This window comes from Semicossyphus pulcher, unplaced genomic scaffold (assembly GCF_022749685.1).
Source record: "Semicossyphus pulcher isolate SPU_LCO1_2020_fin unplaced genomic scaffold, fSemPul1.0.p SCAF_5, whole genome shotgun sequence".
Taxonomy (NCBI): domain Eukaryota; kingdom Metazoa; phylum Chordata; class Actinopteri; order Labriformes; family Labridae; genus Semicossyphus; species Semicossyphus pulcher.
This window is the reverse complement of record NW_027211726.1, coordinates 22,104,504-22,122,805: the sequence shown is the minus strand read 5'-3', so window position 1 is coordinate 22,122,805 and position 18,302 is coordinate 22,104,504. Positions and strand designations below refer to the sequence as shown.

Below are 18,302 nucleotides of genomic sequence, written 5' to 3'. Positions count from 1 at the left end.
AAACATGAGCATGAGCAAGTGTATAAAACTAAACAATTTGAGCTTTGAATATCTGAGTTTAATAGGAACAGTGCTTTAATTAAAACTAATTCAAAAGAGGAATCTTACAATTAAAGAAATTTGATTCATTTGTTCCTGCAGAACACAAACACCAGCCTACATAATGCATATGCAGGCACTGCCAGACTCGGGATTCCCGCCAAAAGAAAGATGATTGCAGTGATCCATGAAGGGTACGGTACTGATGTTAGAGAAGGGAACTCATCCTGTCAAGCAAAGCACAGTATGATAAGTGCATTTGGTATGCAATGGATGTCCAAGTCTGCAGGAGTATGGCTAACACTGCTTATGATACGCTGTAGAACAAAGGAACAACTTTTATCTAAAATGGTTTAGCATGCTATATAATTTGAGCATTTTTCACCAAGACAACATTAGTGAAAATGTAAATATAAAGTCGAGATCCTTGAGATGATATCATAGCTGATCACACAGATCTTTTACTTACAGAGTTGGGATCCCAGACTAAATAGGTGAGCTCTTCTTGTCCTTGGGTAACCAGGTAGAAAACTAAAATAACCAGAACGATTAGAGGACTGATGAACCTCCATGAAACCTGCCAGAAGATGGATGGCTTATATCCAATCATAAACTCTATGTCCTCGTTGAACCTGCAAAACAATTAGTCACTTTAATCAGTTTGGAAAGTTTCTCGAATATGTGATGAAAGTCTTCATGTGACCCAGGAATTAAATAGTTCTTCTATCTTTGATGGCATTGCATGATGTTGTTAATAGTGCACAATAAGTTTGCACCAAATATCAAGATACAAAGCAACACAAAAGGACATTATGTTGCTAAAATAGTAACTACTACGAACCTGTCTATGCCGTAGATGTAAACGACAGCTATCATCTCAAACAATGCAATAGTCAGAAGTGGAACGGATCCAACAAAGTTGTCAAAGAGAGTTACCCAATAAATCCCTGAATTCTGCGCAAACAGGATGGTGATGATGAAAGAGACCAAACATATCACTCCTAAAACACATGCACAGAAACAAGGCAGCTTGAAAGCAGAAACAAACATGGACAATGTTTCATTGGGAGATAAAAAGCGGATAAATTGATTGAGTTGATTTTTAAAACCAAGTTACCTGTTATTGCTTCTTGGGGCCATTTTTTAGGGAATACATTCAGGTCTTTCAGTGGAACCACCACTCCTTCAATGTTACCAAACAGGGTTGAGATTCCCAAGCACAAAAGCATGATGAAAAAGAGGACAGACCAGATGGGAGAACCAGGCATCTTAGTGATGGCTTCTGTAAACACAATGAAGGCCAGACCTGTTCCCTCCACTCCCTGCAAAAAAACACATTATAGTCACAATGCAGAATAATTTGGAAATGGGATAAATATCTATTAACAAAGTTACCTCACTGAGAAGTTTCTGCATGTCACAGGGTTTGATGTCCAGGCCAGGAACAATATCAGGATAGGAGCTGTTGAGGTGATTAAAGGCTGCCTCGTAGTTGCTCGTAGTGATGCTGTCTTCAGGCAGGTCAAACGCATTTAATAACTTCATGATGTTACTACGGAGAAAATGTGTCACACATTAGTTACTCTAGATAAATGGACTGTACTTGAGAGGAAAGGTTGATATTTTCAAGCAATTCTCACTGTAATACACGGCTCATATACCCGTTAATAGAGAAAAGTTTGATTTTAACTTGAATGTGCTTACAACTATATTTCATACAGTTCAACACCACCAAATTGGTCTGAGATCAAACAGGTGGTTTACAAGGCGAGATCTGCCTCAGCACACCTGGACCGAATGGTGTACCCTACAGGGTATATAAGAACTGCCCCACAGTGCTGAAGCTACTCTGGAAACTCATGAGGGCTGCCTGGAAGACCCAAGCCATCCCATCAGAGTGGAGCAGAGCAGTGACCACCTTCATCACAAAAGAGCAAGATTCCTGTAACATCAACCAGTTCAGAGGCATCGCCCTACTGAACATGGAAGGGAAAATCTCAGTGTTGGCGAAACGACATTAACATTGTCAATATGGTCCACCACAGCCCTGACAGTGATCATGGCAGAGCTCACTGTCCCATGGGGGGGAGGGATGGAGGCAGCCTTTGAGCGGAAAAAGGACAAATACACGGAGCTGACAGCTGAATGCAGAGAAGCAGGGTGGTCAGCTGTAGTGTACCCTGTGGAAGTTAGCAGCAGAGGCTTTGTAGGAACATCCACTCAGCACTTCTTGAGGAGCATGGGAGTGTTGGGTACTAAACTCAAGAAGGTCCTTAAAGATCTGGCTAAGGAGGCAGAGCAGAGTAGCTTTTGGCTCTGGCTAAGGAGGAAGGATCAGGCGTGGGGAAGGCAAGGGTCCTAGGGACAGCTGCAGGGGGGCGGTGGGGAGGCATCTCTACTGTTGCTCCACCAGATGTTCCGGCGTAATGGTGCGAAACATCAATGAAGGGTGGCCCCCGGCTGATGACCCTGCAGCTGTCCCAGTGGGACCATCGGAAGTGCGACAGGCAGCAATGCCCAGCAGATAGCCTTTTACCTGTGCTTCCAGCTATACGACAGTGACCTGAGTCCGGCCAATTAAAAAACAAGGCTAAAATCTATGTAGTGATGCACAAGGTTCAACAGTAACGCTCGCCATACCTGACTTGTTAGCTTGTTTAGTGATTATCATTGATGTATTTGTTTCCCCGCAGAGAAGACGGCTGACTGTAGTGATGAGAAGACCATCTATGTTATGTAACAGGTATGGGTTGTTCACCCACTCTTCCCTCCTTGGTGAGCAAGTGGCAAGTCTCCTACAAGGGTAAACTATCACCTACACCAGCTAATGAATCAGATATGGTGGTAAGGTGGCAAGGGCAAACGGGCTGCAACAGCCCAAACAATTTCGATTTCGAGAACCGCTAGCTGCACGGCTAACAGAAGGTACAATTAGCAGCGGTTACTTTAGCAAAGCTATCAGTTGATCAGGAGCCGTGTCTCAACAAAAGTTGTGAATTCTTTGCTCATGTTTTAAAGTTGTCAGAAGTACATGACCAACAGAGACTCTCTGCTCCAGCAGCGTCTAACATTAGAAAGTCTGAGAAGTAATAAATTCACTGTCTCGTCTCCCTCTCTCTCCCGTTAATAATAAACCTGTCACACCGAGCGCCCCCTACAGGCCTGGAACACTTCTGTTGTGAGGGCTGTATTTGCAGTGTTTTTCTTTTGCATGTGTTTTCTGGGTGTGTGTGTGTGTGTGTGTTTTTGACCTTGCATCGTTTCTGTATTTGCAGCGCGTTTGACGTTAATGTATTTGTTTTGGCTTTTTGCAGCAGGTTTTTTCATTCGCAGCGCGTTTCTGTCGTTTAATTTGTTTTGGACTTTTGCTTGTGTTTTTGAATTTACATCGTTTCTGAACTCGCAGCTCGTTTCTTCTAATCAAAATCGTTTTGGCTGTTGCAGCACGTTTGCCCTTGCCGGCCACCAATCAAATTATTGATTGAAATGAAGACTTTAAGTTGTCAATGGATATTCATGAAATTTGTTTTTGTCTATTTATCCTATTTGAAAAATTTGACAAAGTCAAGGTCATACTTTCAAAACCTTGCACTAAACGGTACTCACTTGCTGATACAGTTGTCATATTTCTCTGTGGCCCTGAAGCCAATGATGGAGTAGGTGACTGTGGCCCCATAGATTGAGGTGAAGCCAGTGACAGCAGACAGGATCACAGCATCTTGTAAGCAGTTGTTGCTTGGGAAAAGAAATAAGCAAAAAACATGAAATATGTTAAGTTTAGGTGGCTCTCTCTTTAGTTAAAGTGAGCATGTTTGAGTAGAACTATGGATTAGGAAACCCCTTTGGTCTTGTAAATGTATCTTACTGAACAGGGTTGTAGCTTGAGAAGGAGATAAGGCCTCCCCATGCCAAACTGAAGGCATAGAACACCTGGGCACCAGCATCCAGCCAAGTTGTTGGTTTAATTAACTCGTTCACCTGCAAACGAGTCAGGCATGCATTGAGCTGTTTCATTTGTTTAAAGAGGACCATTTTTTTTTAACATTTTTTAAAAAAATTTGAAATATACATCTGGTGTGAAGAGGAACTTTATTCCACTTAAGGCCCCTTTAAGGGTCAGTCCTCGGATCAGGAAGATGGCCAGCACTATGTAAGGCAGGATAGCTGTGACGTACACTGCCTGAGGTGAAGACAAGGAAAAAAATGTAATTAATAATGGATATCAGATACATTTTAATCTGTAATTGTAACATAGCATTATTAATCATTTGCTTACCACCTCCCACAAATGTAATTACGCAGCCATTAAGCTAAACTCAGTATCGTAATGCAACTGTGATTCTGTCCGTCTAACTAGCATGCTAACAACAGTAGCTGGATGTTTCTGATAAAAGCTTGGGCCGCTTGGGGGGGTAATATTTATATAACTCACTCGTTTCTTAAATTATAGGAGCAGGGTCATTTCAGTGACAGGCGGATCCTGATGGCTGTCTGCTAGACATCAACACGGCCACACAGTTCAGAACTTTACCTCTTAGCAGAATTTTGTGTGTAGTTTGAGTTGTTGCTGCCTTTTTGGGATCTTCTCGTGCAAAATTTGGACAAATAATCTGTCTTGCTGTGTGATTTATGGAAGTATCTTGCTATCTGAAAAGTCTGTGCTCCAGCTTTTGGCATGCCATACCTGGCTTGTTAGCTGGTTGAGTGTCTGTCATACATTCATTTATTTGTCAGCTATTTGTCAGGATTGTTGTCGGCTTTTCCACGGAGAGATTGCGGTGGACCGTAGTGACGAGAACAACAGTTATTTTAAGTTAGATGGAACGTGTCTTTCACCCACCACTCGCTCACCGAAGATTTGTGAGAGCAAGCGGCAAGTCTGCAAGTCTGATAAATAAATAACAACTCCGGGCAGCCACAACCACAGATAGAATTTCCTCCTTGGGAAACACGATTTTAAAGTAGCTTATTCAAACACTAATGAATCAGTCACGGTCAAAGAAAGTTTAACTTTGATAACTTGCCGTTTGCCAACCCCTTCCTCCTCTCCAGCACCAAATTCTCATTCTAATATTGTCACTTCTTGCTCCAGAAAACCAACATGGCGACCGCCAAATCCTAAACTCGAGGAACCAATGGGTGATGCTATGATGGTCCAATATTTATATAGTCAACAGTCCAATATTTATACAGTCTATGAACAAACCTTGCCTGAAGTGCCGATACCCCTTATGAAGCAGACAGCAATGACTGACCAGGCAGCTAGCAAGCAGGCTACTATTGGCCATTGGATTCCACCAGAGTCATTTATGGAGGCCGAACTATTTAGAGTCACTCTGTAAAAGTAGTAATCCAAAGTTGAGCTCTTCTGACACTCTGGTACAAAGCCTGGAATGACAAACAGAACTCTGCAAATGATTTATTCATGAATGGAGTTTTGATTTCTTAATGTGCTTGAGTATCTCTGTGTGTTGTCAAACACCTGTCCCATTGACATTGAGAGGGCACTGGGACCAAGGCAGCGGGCTTTGAAAGGAATTGAAGAGATACCACATGATCCAGGCTATTAATGTGTTGTAATACAGTCCAATCAAAAAGGACACCAGCATAGAGCCTATACCTGTGTGGGAAAGATCAATAAGTATTATCATAAACAGGGACCAAGATATTTATTTACAACTTTATGTTGTTGTAATACCAATGGATTTTTTAACTTCAGCTTGACGCTAATTGGTCAAGAGCCAAATTGACTTACCAATACCAGTCAAATAAGGGTTGATGGACCTCCAAACTCCCACACTGCCTTTCCTAAGACGCTGGCCTATGGCAAACTCCATCAGTAGGAGAGGCATTCCTTCAAGTACCAGCAGGATCAGGTATGGAATCAAAAAGGCACCTGGAATATGTATGATTATAAGCACAATCAAGTGAAACAATAAGTGAAACCAACATAACAAACCTTGTGACCCCTCCTATCGCTGCCTGCCTTTTCTGTTGTGTTTTCCCCCTGCAGGTAGATGGTGCGTGAGGCTTGGTGGGTTGTTTGCTTGTGTTTTATTCTGGTTGCTCTTTTAGCGAGCTCCACAGCTATGTGCATTCAGGCAACAGTACTACCTAGATATTATGATATCATTTATCATACTTTCCTGGTAATTCTTGCAAATGACCAAATTATTGTTCTCATGGTGATCTTTTCCATTTCTAACATTCTTTTATCATTAGAGCTTGAACATTGGGTTCAGAAACTACCAGTTTAAACTCTTAGATAAGCCTTAGGAGATCATTCTGGGTGACACAGTTTACAGTATTTCAAATACATATTACTCACTTAACATAACCACTTTTAATTAGAAACATTATACGTGAATGCATGCACAAAGGAAAGGTGATTTTTGAAAATGAAAGCTTCACAGTTCGTATATATATTATATCCGCCCTCTTTTATTACTATTTGTGCAATACTCATAGTCCCTTTCAGGTAGGGTAAACGTGGGTCTCAAAACCACACTATAATTTTTCAAACTATCATCTATTTTTCATCCGACAGTCCCTACACAACTTGATCACAAAATATAACTTTACCCTTTTCATCTGAGCTTACCTCCTCCATGACTTTGACACAAGTAAGGGAATCGCCACACATTGCCAATCCCAATGCAGAAGCCCACACATGTTAGGATGTACTGGGCCTTGTTGTCCCACTTGGGCCAGTCCCCGATCTCGTCTTTTTCTATTCTCTTCAGATCTTCATAGGAAGGGATCCTATTATCTAGTCCTGGGTTAGGAAGTAACAGTTTCATGGCGCCCCCACTGAAGCCAAGATGTTACAGTGTCGCTCGTGGAAGCCAAAGTGAGAGCTTAGTGTTGCACCAGACAATGTCACAAGTTCAGGATCTTTTCCGTCATCTAATGTTGTCTACACATTAACCTGTGCATACTCTTCATACAATGTAATCAAACATTAATCAAAGTAAACAATGGTATGGTAGTAAGAAGTGTTACCTCAGGGCAAGAAGCCTCTTGGAATTTATTCAGGTAGTTACTTTACTGTCACCTTGTCACCATTGTGTAAACACACACACACACACACACATACACTCGTTATTTTTACCTATATTTCTTTCAGGACAATTTTCAAACCAAGTCAGCTTTTACTTGACTGATTTTTCCTCCTTTTTTCTTATCTGATGGACCCATATTGAGCCCTATGTAATTTTAAGTGCAAATTTAAAGGGCCTCCAAAAATGCTGTATACAAGTGTTCTTGGGCTATTATTTATGAAGCATGAACAAGATTTAAAGTAGACAGAGTAGAACCATTATTGGTGTAAGTGGCAGAACTTGAAAGCGGAGTGTTCTAAAATTCAGTGGGAGTAAAAACTAGTTTGTATTATAAAAAGGCATTTATGATACAGTGTGTGAGACACTGTGGTTGAGCATGGTTGCCAGGACTAAGTATAAAAGACAACAGCAACAGAAGACTCAGTGCTTCATCACTTCCTTGAGTTCTCCAGCTAGACCAGTGATTCTCAAACTGTGGGGCGTGCCCCCCCCTGGCGGCATGACAGGGGAGGCATGTCACCACTCCTGTGTGGGTGTTTTTTGTTTGGAAAATGTAGCAGGTGGAACTATGTTTTGACGTCGGACAACCTGGACTCATTTTCGGGTGGCACAGTACACAAACCTGTTGCCCTGGTGATTTCCAGATTTCACATTCAGACACAGAGAAAAAGTCTAGCATTGCCAATGGACAAATATATTACAGGAGCGAAAACAAAAATACCTGACGCGTCAGATACTAACAAGATGACGTCGGCCGACGTTAACGTTGACCAAACCGCCAAAATCCAAGAAGTCCAGAAAATATGACAACGCTTATCATGCTCTTGGATTTACAGCGAATATGGTATGAGATGAAGTGAGAGCTGTCTGTGTTATATGTCTGAAAAGTCTGGCAGCTGCAGCAAAAATCTGTTTCTTGTTTTTCTTTGCACAGATTGAACTTTATTGTTATTTTTCTGAAAAAGTTATTGCACATTTTATAATATTTCTATTTCAAAAAGTCTGATGGAGCAATGGAAATTTTTTTTTTTGCACAGCGAATTACTTAAAAGAATGGACCCATTTGTGACTATTTTGTTGGGGCGGGGGGGCCTGGACATTTTTCTTTCTCCAAAGGGGAGCATGACAGAAAAAGTTTCAGAACCACTGAGCTAGACGAAGCAAGCCAAATCCCTTATTGCCCCCATGTGATGCATCAAAGAGTTGAAGGGCTTGACTTAGAAGGGAGGTTAAATAGGGCTTGCTGCTATAGACAGCAGCCTTTCCAGACACTGTAGCTCCAGGTGTGCTTCAGCACCTCCTACTTCTGTGATTTCAATTGACGTGATTTCTGTCATTTCAGTATATAAGTCTCATCCGTGTCTCTTCTAAGTGCGCTGCTACGAACAGGTCCTGTTTCAGAGAAAGCATGGTGGTTGCTGGGGGTGCTGTGATAGTCAGTGAGGATGGGCAAGAAAAAACGCTGAAATTCTTTGCCCCTGCTGATGTGTTTTGAATGTTACTTTGTTATCTAGTATTTCTGCATAACAGAAATCCTGCATCACTCAGCGCCAGTTTAGAGCCATTTTTTGTCCTCTCTCTCTTCTCTAACTCATCTTACCTCAAGTAGGACTAGAGATGATGCTGCCCCACCTTGGCTACTGGTCAAAAACGGAGCCCATCAAAAGTGAGCCAGCAGGCAAAAGCGGCACTCAAGCACCAGGTCACCTTGGACCAACTTCAGCATGGTAGAGGTGGCTTAGGCATTGGGAACAGTACGCCAGCCTGGAACAAGGCTTCTCCAAGACAGAGATGCAAGTTTGTGGTGGAAGAGATATGCCAGCAGGAGGAGACAACCAGGTGTGCAAAGGCTGTGGCAGAGAAGATCTGCTGGAAAGAGATGTGAGAAATGGCGACATTCTAAGCAAGCTTCACCACCAAGCCCCCCTAGAATGTCCTGCTATCTACCAAGAATCTCAGCCAGGGTGCCACAGCAACATTAAGACTTCTCTGGGCGATGGGGTGCAAGGCAAGGCCCTCAGCCAAACTTACAAGTACCTCTCCAGAGCTGCTTAAAGGGGCAGTCAGTGGCTCTGGATGAAGTACCCACCTGTGCTCCCACGTGGGCAGATAGGGATAGGAGTAAGTTTAGCCTGGGAAACCATACCCATTTGTCTGCCTGATTATCTACCCTGTTTGCTCCCTGCATCTAGCTTCCAGACTGAAACCAGATCAACAGTTGCCATGTCGAACCCCCGGATGGTTGACTTCCTTAACGTTCTCCAGTGACGCTCCACCCATTAAGACGACCTCCTGTATGTCCTAAGCAGTGGCTTCACCCGTCTGGTTGGCCAACCAGGACCATCTGCCTCTGCCTGTTCTACAGACTGCCTGCCTGAGGGCTCCTACTCCTTCACTTCCCTGCCTCTAGGAAACCAGCCTGAGGGCTCCTGCCCACTCTCTTCCCTTCCTCTAGGCTGGCTGCCTTAGGGCTTGTGTGACACCTTTTCCTCTGCACCCACATGAAATTCCTGATTTATTTATTCAGCTCCCAGACATTTTTTTGGACTTTCTTATTTTTTGACTCATATCCTGGACCTGCCTGCCTGTTTCTTGTTACCCATTTGTCTGTGTACCTATCAATTTTCAGAAGTGACAAGGTACTTGGTCAAGAATTTACAGTTCATACAGAGCTTGATTTAATCTTTTCATAAAATAAAACATATAGGTACAACGACAATGAATTTGCACAAAACACAAGCATAAATATAAATATTTACTGAAGAGCATAAAATAGACACACTGTTTCAAGTCAAACATTGGTCATTTGAGCACTAAAAGAGGCTGCTTACAATTACAGAAATTTGATTCATTTGTTCCTGCAGAACACAAACACCAGCCTACATAATGCATATGCAGGCACTGCCAGAGTCGGGACTCCCGCCAAAAGAAAGATGATCACAGTGATCCATGAAGGGTACGGTACTGATGTTAGAGAAGGGAACTCATCCTGTCAAGCAAAGCAAAGTATGATAAGTGCATTTGGTATGCAATGGATGTCCAAGTCTGCAGGAGTATGGCTAACATTGCTTATGATACGCTGTAGTACAAAGGCACAACTTTTATCCAAAATGGTTTAGCATGCCATATAATTAGTGAAATAGAAATATAAAGTCGAGATCATTGAGATGATATCATAGCTGATCACACAGATCTTTTACTTACAGAGTTGGGATCCCAGACTAAATAGGTGAGCTCTTCTTGTCCTTGGGTAACCAGGTAGAAAACTAAAATAACCAGAACGACTAGAGGACTGATGAACCTCCATGAAACCTGCCAGAAGATGGATGGCTTATATCCAATCATAAACTCTATGTCCTTGTTGAACCTACAAAACAATTAGTCACTTTAATCAGTTTGGAAAGTTTCTCGAATATGTGATGAAAGTCTTCATGTAAGCCAGGAATGAAATAGTTTTTTTATCTGTGCTAGCAAATCATAAAGTTGCTAATAGTGTACAGTAATTTTGAACCAAATATCAAGATACAAAGCAACACAGAAGGACTAAATAAATACGAACCTGTCTATGCCGTAGACGTAAACGACAGCTATCATCTCAAACAATGCAATAGTCAGAAGTGGAACGGATCCAGCAAAGTTGTCAAAGAGAGTTACCCAATAAATCCCTGAATGCTGTGCAAACAGGATGGTGATGATGAAAGAGACCAAACATATCACTCCTGAAACACATACAGAAACAAGGCAGCTTGAAAGCAGACACAAACAACAACACGGACAATGTTTCATTGGGAGATAAAAAGTGGATAAATGGATTGAGTTGATTTTTAAAACCAAGTTACCTGTTAGTGCTTCTTGGGGCCATTTTTTAGGGAATACATTCAGGTCTTTCAGTGGAACCACCACTCCTTCAATGTTACCAAACAGGGTTGAGATTCCCAAGCACAAAAGCATGATGAAAAAGAGGACAGACCAGACGAGAGAACCAGGCATCTTAGTGATGGCTTCTGTAAACACAATGAAGGCCAGACCTGTTCCCTCCACTCCCTGCAAAAAACATATTATAGTCACAATGCAGATGAGCAAAAAAAAAAAAGAAAAATAATTTATGATAGATTTTCACAAATATAATCACCTCACTGAGAAGTTTCTGCATGTCACAGGGTTTGATGTCCAGGCCAGGAACAATATCAGGATAGGAGCTGTTGAGGTGATTAAAGGCTGCCTCGTAGTTGCTTGTAGGGATGCTGTCTTCAGGAAGTTCAAATGCATTTAATAATGTCATGATGTTACTAGGGAGAAAATGTGTCACACATTAGTTACTCTAGATAAATGGACTGTTAGAAGTTAGAAAGCGCGTTCTAACCTGTCCAAACAAACCACACTTTTTACTCCGAAAGCCTGGACCAAATCTGTCAGGTGTGAATGCAGCCTTAGGTGTGGCCAGGTGCATTAGTGGCACATTGCTATCTTGAGGCAGCAGAAAGTGATTGTGCAATTGACTAACAAAAAACTGGTCTAAAGTCACTGGTGCAGTATATTCCCACTATTTTAATGGTGCATTGTTGAGATATCAATATTTGCAATCATTTTATTGTGAATGTGCTCATTCTAATATGGTCACTTCTGGCTCCAGAAAACCAACATTGCACCTCAATGGCTACATCCATAATTTATACAGTCCATGGTCATATTCTAGTTGTTTTTTTCAAAATAAAAGTCCTCTGTTACTTTTAGATTTTTATGATTGTGTGGGTTCTAAATATTGAGGGAGGCAAACATATAATTAGGCCATTTAACTGAAGAGTTAAAGTTGTAGATGTCTAATTATCTTATTTGTAAAAAAAAAAAGAAAAATCAAGGTTATACTTTCAAAACATTGAACTTAACTGTACTCACTTGCTGATACAGTTGTCATATTTCTCTGTGGCCCTGAAGCCAATGATGGAGTAGGTGACTGTGGCAGCATAGATTGAGGTAATGCCAGTAACAGCAGACAGGATCACAGCATCTTGTAAGCAGTTGTTGCTTTGGAAAAGAAATAAGCAAAAGAACCATGAAATATGTTCAGTTTAAGAGGCGCTTTTTAATTAAAGGGAGCAAAATTGGACTAAAAATATGACTTAGGAAACCCCTTTGGGCTTATGTATCTTACTGAACAGGGTTGTAGCTTGAGAAGGAGATAAGGCCTCCCCATGCCACACCGAAAGCATAAAAGACCTGGGCACCCGCATCCAGCCAAGTTGTTGGTTTAATTAACTCGTTCACCTGCAAGAGTCAGATATGCATTGTGCTGTTTCATTTGTTTAATGAGAAATAGAACACTTTTTTACAATATATTTGTTTTCAATTTGAAATATACATCTGGTGTGAAGAGGAACTTTATTCCACTTAGGGCGCCTTTAAGGGTCAGTCCTCGGATTAGGAAGATGGCCAGCACTATGTAAGGCAGGATAGCTGTGATGTACACTGCCTGAGATGACAAAAAAAAAAAAAAATTAATAATGGATATCAGATTAATTTTTATCTGTAATTGTAACATAGCAATATTTAGCATTCGCTTACAACCTCCCACAAATATAAATTGTCCAATCATAGCTTAGCAGCCATTAAGCTAAACTCTTTTAGCTATTATATTACAACTGTGATTCTCTCCAGCTAACTAGCCTGCTAACAGCATTAACTGGGTGTTTACTTATTGCTACTTACTTACTTGTTTATTACATTATGTTGCTAAATAACATGATATCACATAAATAAAAATGTGTCCCTGTTCAAGATTATTACATCCAAAGTTTAGCACTAATCTCCTGTGTACAAGCTTATCCTGATATTAAGGGTTGTGTCAATGGCATTGTTTTGCTCTATTAGCTAACACTTGAGATGCTGTTTCCCACCTAAGCTTGTTATCTAACAAGTGCTATAGTTGGATTAATCAAACGCATCGGTAATCTTCAACCTTAAAGCCTTGTTTTCATTTCCTCTTTATTTCTCCACAAATTCAAAGTGATACATATGACGAAAAAAAAGAGACCTGCTTTTATCTACTTATGGATGAATTAATACCCACTGTTTCAAAAATGGAAACAAATTTCGAGTAGGCTTATCTGCCTCAGTGTTCAGTGTCACTGAACAGGAGTACCAATAGTAACTAAGGGAGGCGTTCTTGGCGAATTGTCACTGACTGAAGGAACAAACCCAAGCTGCAACCTCTGGTGTTGAAAACTGAAGCCAATGGGGAAGTGTAAAAAACTGCAGTTCCATGAGTGTCCACTTGAGACTGACTCGAGAAGCCAAAAAACACCCATTAATGCCCATATAAAAAAAAGGTAATTTGACAGCAGAAATAAACATGTTTACAGCTTGGTGCAAAAAACAGTTTTGGTCTTTATAGCTCATGTCTCTACATGAGAATGTAGGTGGGTGAATTTGTATATGACTCACCCATTTTAATGTTGTTCAGCCTTAAATTATAGGAGCAGGGTCATTTCAGGGACAGGAGGATCCTGATGGCTGTGTGCTAGACACATCAACACAGTGTTGTTGCTGCCTTTTGGGGATCTTTTAATGTAAAATTTGGACAAAGAATCTGGCTTGCTGTGTGATTTATGGAACTATCTGTCTGTCCAAGAAGTCTGTGCTCCAGCTTTTTAAGTTAAAGTTAAATTGTAATTTGATATATTTGTATGCCATACTTGGCTTGTTAGCTGGTTCAGTGTTTGTCATACATTAATTTATTTGTAAGCCAGTGCAAAAGAGTCAGGATTGTTGTTGGCTGGGGCACTGGTGTAGCTCAGTTGGTAGAGCAGGCGCCCCATATACAGAGGCTACAGACCTCATCGCACTGATCGCAGGTTTGACTCCCGGTTAGCCTATCATTAAATGCATGCCATCCCCCACTCTCTACTCCCCACATTTTCTGTCTGTCTTCAGCTGTCCTATCAATTAAAGGCAAAAGCCCAAAAAATAATCTTAAAAAAAAAAAAAAGGATTGTTGTTGGCTTTTCTCCAGAGAGATTAAGGTGGGCCGCGGTGACAAGAAGACAATTTATTTTAAGTAACCGAAACGTGTCTTTCGTCCACCACTCGCTCACTGCAACTCCTTCAGCCAATAAAAAACTCCGGGCAGGCACTACCACAAATAGAATTTCCTTTGTGGGAAACATGATTTTAAAGTAGCTTATTCAAACACTAATGAATCAGTCACGGTCAAAGAAAGTTTAACTTTGATAACTTGCCGTTTGCCAACCCCTTCCTCCTCTCCAGCACCACACTCTCATTCTAATATTGTCACTGCTTGCTCCAGAAAACCAACATGGCGACCGCCAAATCCTGAACTCGAGGAACCAATGGGTGATGCTATGATGGTCCAATATTTATATAGTCAACAGTCCAATATTTATACAGTCTATGAACAAACCTTGCCTGAAGTGCCGATACCCCTTATGAAGCAGACAGCAATGACTGACCAGGCAGCTAGCAAGCAGGCTACTATTGGCCATTGGATTCCACCAGAGACATTTATGGAGGCCGAACTATTTAGAGTCACTCTGTAAAAGTAGTAATCCAAAGTTGAGCTCTTCTGACACTCTGGTACAAAGCCTGGAATGACAAACAGAAATTTGCAAATGATTTATTCATGAATGGAGTTTTGATTTCTTAATGTGCTTGAGTATCTCTGTGTGTTATCAAATACCTGTCCCATTGTCATTGAGAGGGCACTGGGACCAAGGCAGCGGGCTTTGAAAGGAATTGAAGAGATACCACATGATCCAGGCTATTAATGTGTTGTAATACAGTCCGATCAAAAAGGACACCAGCATAGAGCCTATACCTGTGTGGGAAAGATCAATAAGTATTATCATAAACAGGGACCAAGATATTTATTTACAACTTTATGTTGTTGTAATACCAATGGATTTTTTTTACTTCAGCTTGACGAAAATTGGTCAAGAGCCAAATTGACTTACCAATACCAGCCAAATAAGGGTTGATGGACCTCCAAACTCCCACACTGCCTTTCCTAAGACGCTGGCCTATGGCAAACTCCATCAGCAGGAGAGGCATTCCTTCAATTACCAGCAGGATCAGGTATGGAATCAAAAAGGCACCTGGAATATGTATGATTATAAGCACAAATACATACATATATATCTATAGATATATATATGTAGAGTTGGATTTATGAAAATCATAGGACTTTCCCTAAATGAAAATCCTTTGCAAGCAAATCAATGCATTATCTAGGCAGTAAAGTAGTTCCGCAGGTCCCTGCCTGTGAACAATGAAAACCAACATAATAAACCTTGTGATGACCCCTTCTATATATTTTAGAGAGCTCCACGACTATGTGCATTCAGGCAACAGTACAAACAAAGTTATATGATATTAATAAAACCTTCCTGGTAATTCTTGCAACCGACAACATGATTGTTCTCATGGTAATCTTTTCCATTTCTACCATCCTTAATTTGATATCATCATTACAGCTTGAACATTGGGTTCAGAAATGATTTGTTCAAAATGTTAAATAAGCCTTAGAAGATCATTGTGGGTGACTCTGTTTACAGTATTTCAGATACATATGACTCATTTAACATAATCACATTTATTGAGAAACATTAATGTCTGCACAAAGGAAAAGTGATTTTTGAAAATGAAAGCTTCACATTTTATATATATCAACCTTGGTCTGAAAGCCCCTTTCAGGTAGGGTAGTCATGGGTCTCAAATCCACACTATAATTTTTCAAACAATCATTTATTTTTCATCCAAAATATAACTTTACCCTTTTCATCTGAGCTTACCTCCTCCATGACTTTGACACAAGTAAGGGAATCGCCACACATTGCCAATCCCAACGCAGAAGCCCACACATGTTAGGATGTACTGGGCCTTGTTGTCCCACTTGGGCCAGTCCCCGACCTCGTCTTTTTCTATTCTCTTCAGATCTTCATAGGAAGGGATCCTATTATCTAGTCCTGGGTTAGGAAGTAACAGTTTCATGGCGCCCCCACTGAAGCCAAGATGTTACAGTGTCGCTCTTGGAAGTGAGAGCTTAGTGTTGAACAAGACAATGTCACAAGTTCAGGATCATTTCCGTCATCTAATGTTGTCTACACATTAACCTGTGCACACTCTTCATTCAATTTAATCAATCATTAGACACAGTAAACAATGGTAGTAAGAATGGTAAGAAGTGTTACCTCAGGGCAAGAAGCCTCCTAGACTTTATTCAGGTAGTTACTTAACTGTCACCTTGTCATCACTGTGTAAACGCGCATATACATACATATTTTTGTTATATGTTCCTTTCAAGATAAGCCCTCTTTCTGTAAGGTATGATGATGTTTTTCCCCTGTAAAAATTTTAATGCTCAAGTAAAGCCAAGTGTTCTGTATATAAAGACTTGTAGTTTTCCAAAAAGTCATTGTAATTTTTTGGCCCAGTGCCCAGTTCAAGCCATGCCCTGTAAGTATGTTTTTATTCTAAACAATTGTTGTTCATCGTTTTAGTGTTTCTTGAGGAAATCGCTTTAAAAATTGATTTGAGACCACGTTTTCAAAAAAGGAAAATGTCACTGATGGTCCATTCTCTGAGACTTAGGATGATAAGAATGTTTGCATACTGCATTTTTCAAATGAAGTCCCATTCTACATGACTGATTTTCCCCTGTTATTCTTCTCTGATGGAACCATTGATAAGCCTATTGGCAATTTTGGCAGAGATTCATCAACTCTAGCATCGAAAATATAAAACTGTGCATGCACTAGTAACTTAAGAAAATGGCAAAATGAATCTGAAAACAGCAGGGTTACATCATTAGGAAATAACTCATTAAAAATGCATGTGAATAATGAAGTAGCCTCATTAACTACTTTAAAGGGACTTTATGAGTGTTAAGTGTTATGAACATATTTGAAGTCATTGCTGCATTCACCAAAGATATTTACTAGTCATTTTAGAGTGCAATTTTAAAGGGCCTCTTTAAGTGAAAAAAGGTTAAGTGTTCTCGTGTTAAGTTCAAGTTAAAGGTATTTTATTGGTTTTTTACTATTAGGACATTTAAGCTAGAGAACCCAAAATCATAAAGAAAATAGTCTATAACTGCATGATGGCAGGTTAAAAAAAGCTGTGCAATGCTTGAACATAACCTACAACAAATGGAAAGCTCTTGGTAAGGAGGCGAAGAAACCCTTGATAGATGTTCCTCAAGTGGGGTCCCACAAGACCTCATGTCAAGATGTGCTTGCAAAGAAACAAGAAGCAAGCAGAGAAAGCCTGGTTATGTTTTAATCTTGGTTCTCCGTTACATACACCATATGTACCGGGAATGATCCCCCTGCCATCAGGGTACGTGGATAGTTCTTTAAGACACACCAGCTTGCCCGGCTATGCCTCACAGTTAATCTATAACCACCTGTGCCGGCGTGGAATCAGTGAAAGTTTGATCGGAACCGTCTCCAAGCGGCGTATAAGCTGGAGAGATCTTCTCTCAGACAACCAATGTTACATCTTTACCAAGCATTCTCTATTGTTTTGACATCTCTCCACTCCATTACATATTCCATATGTACAAGGAACTCTTTAAAAAACCTGTCAGGAGACAGTACTGCCCACGAGCCCAAGTCGTGAAACAATAGGTTCAAACCGAGTATTTACAAATATACAATATTTAAGTATTTCTGATTCTGATTCTGATACATACATCCAGGTCATGGTCCGCAAGATGCAAAGGCCAAGCCTGAGAGGCAGAAGGGCTGCTGAGGTCATACTGCAAGATGCAAGGCTGACCCTGGGCACACAAATAAAGGCCCTGCAAGACGCAGGGCCAACTTAGGAATGGAGTGGCCACTCTGGCCAGCCTGGAAGTTGCTAAGCTGACTGAGGAGACAACCAACCAGTGAAAAACACATAGCACCACAAGGAATAACCGTTCATTGGCGGGTCACACCCAGCACTCACTCACCAAAGGAGGGACTGGCTGCTACATTCAGACAGTAGAAACTTGCAAATGTGGGCTGATATGACCACATGGCCAAGGCACATATCATGGTGAGAGAAGCCCCCCTGCCACTAGGCACATGAAGCAGCAATACCATTGGTTGAGTGTGCATGAACCCCAGGTGGGGCTGGCAATCCCGGAAGCACATATGCCTGCTGGATTGTGTCCACAACCCAGTGAGACAGCCTAGGCTTCAACAA

The 18,302-nt window shown here is 41.0% G+C and overlaps 2 pseudogenes; both read right to left on the bottom strand.

Moving 5' to 3' along the window:
* Nucleotides 1-125: 125 nt before the first annotated feature.
* On the bottom strand, nucleotides 126-6,839 carry LOC138608419 (sodium-dependent neutral amino acid transporter B(0)AT1-like; annotated as a pseudogene).
* A 3,109-nt stretch (nucleotides 6,840-9,948) lies between these two features.
* On the bottom strand, nucleotides 9,949-16,103 carry LOC138608422 (sodium-dependent neutral amino acid transporter B(0)AT1-like; annotated as a pseudogene).
* Nucleotides 16,104-18,302: the final 2,199 nt, after the last annotated feature.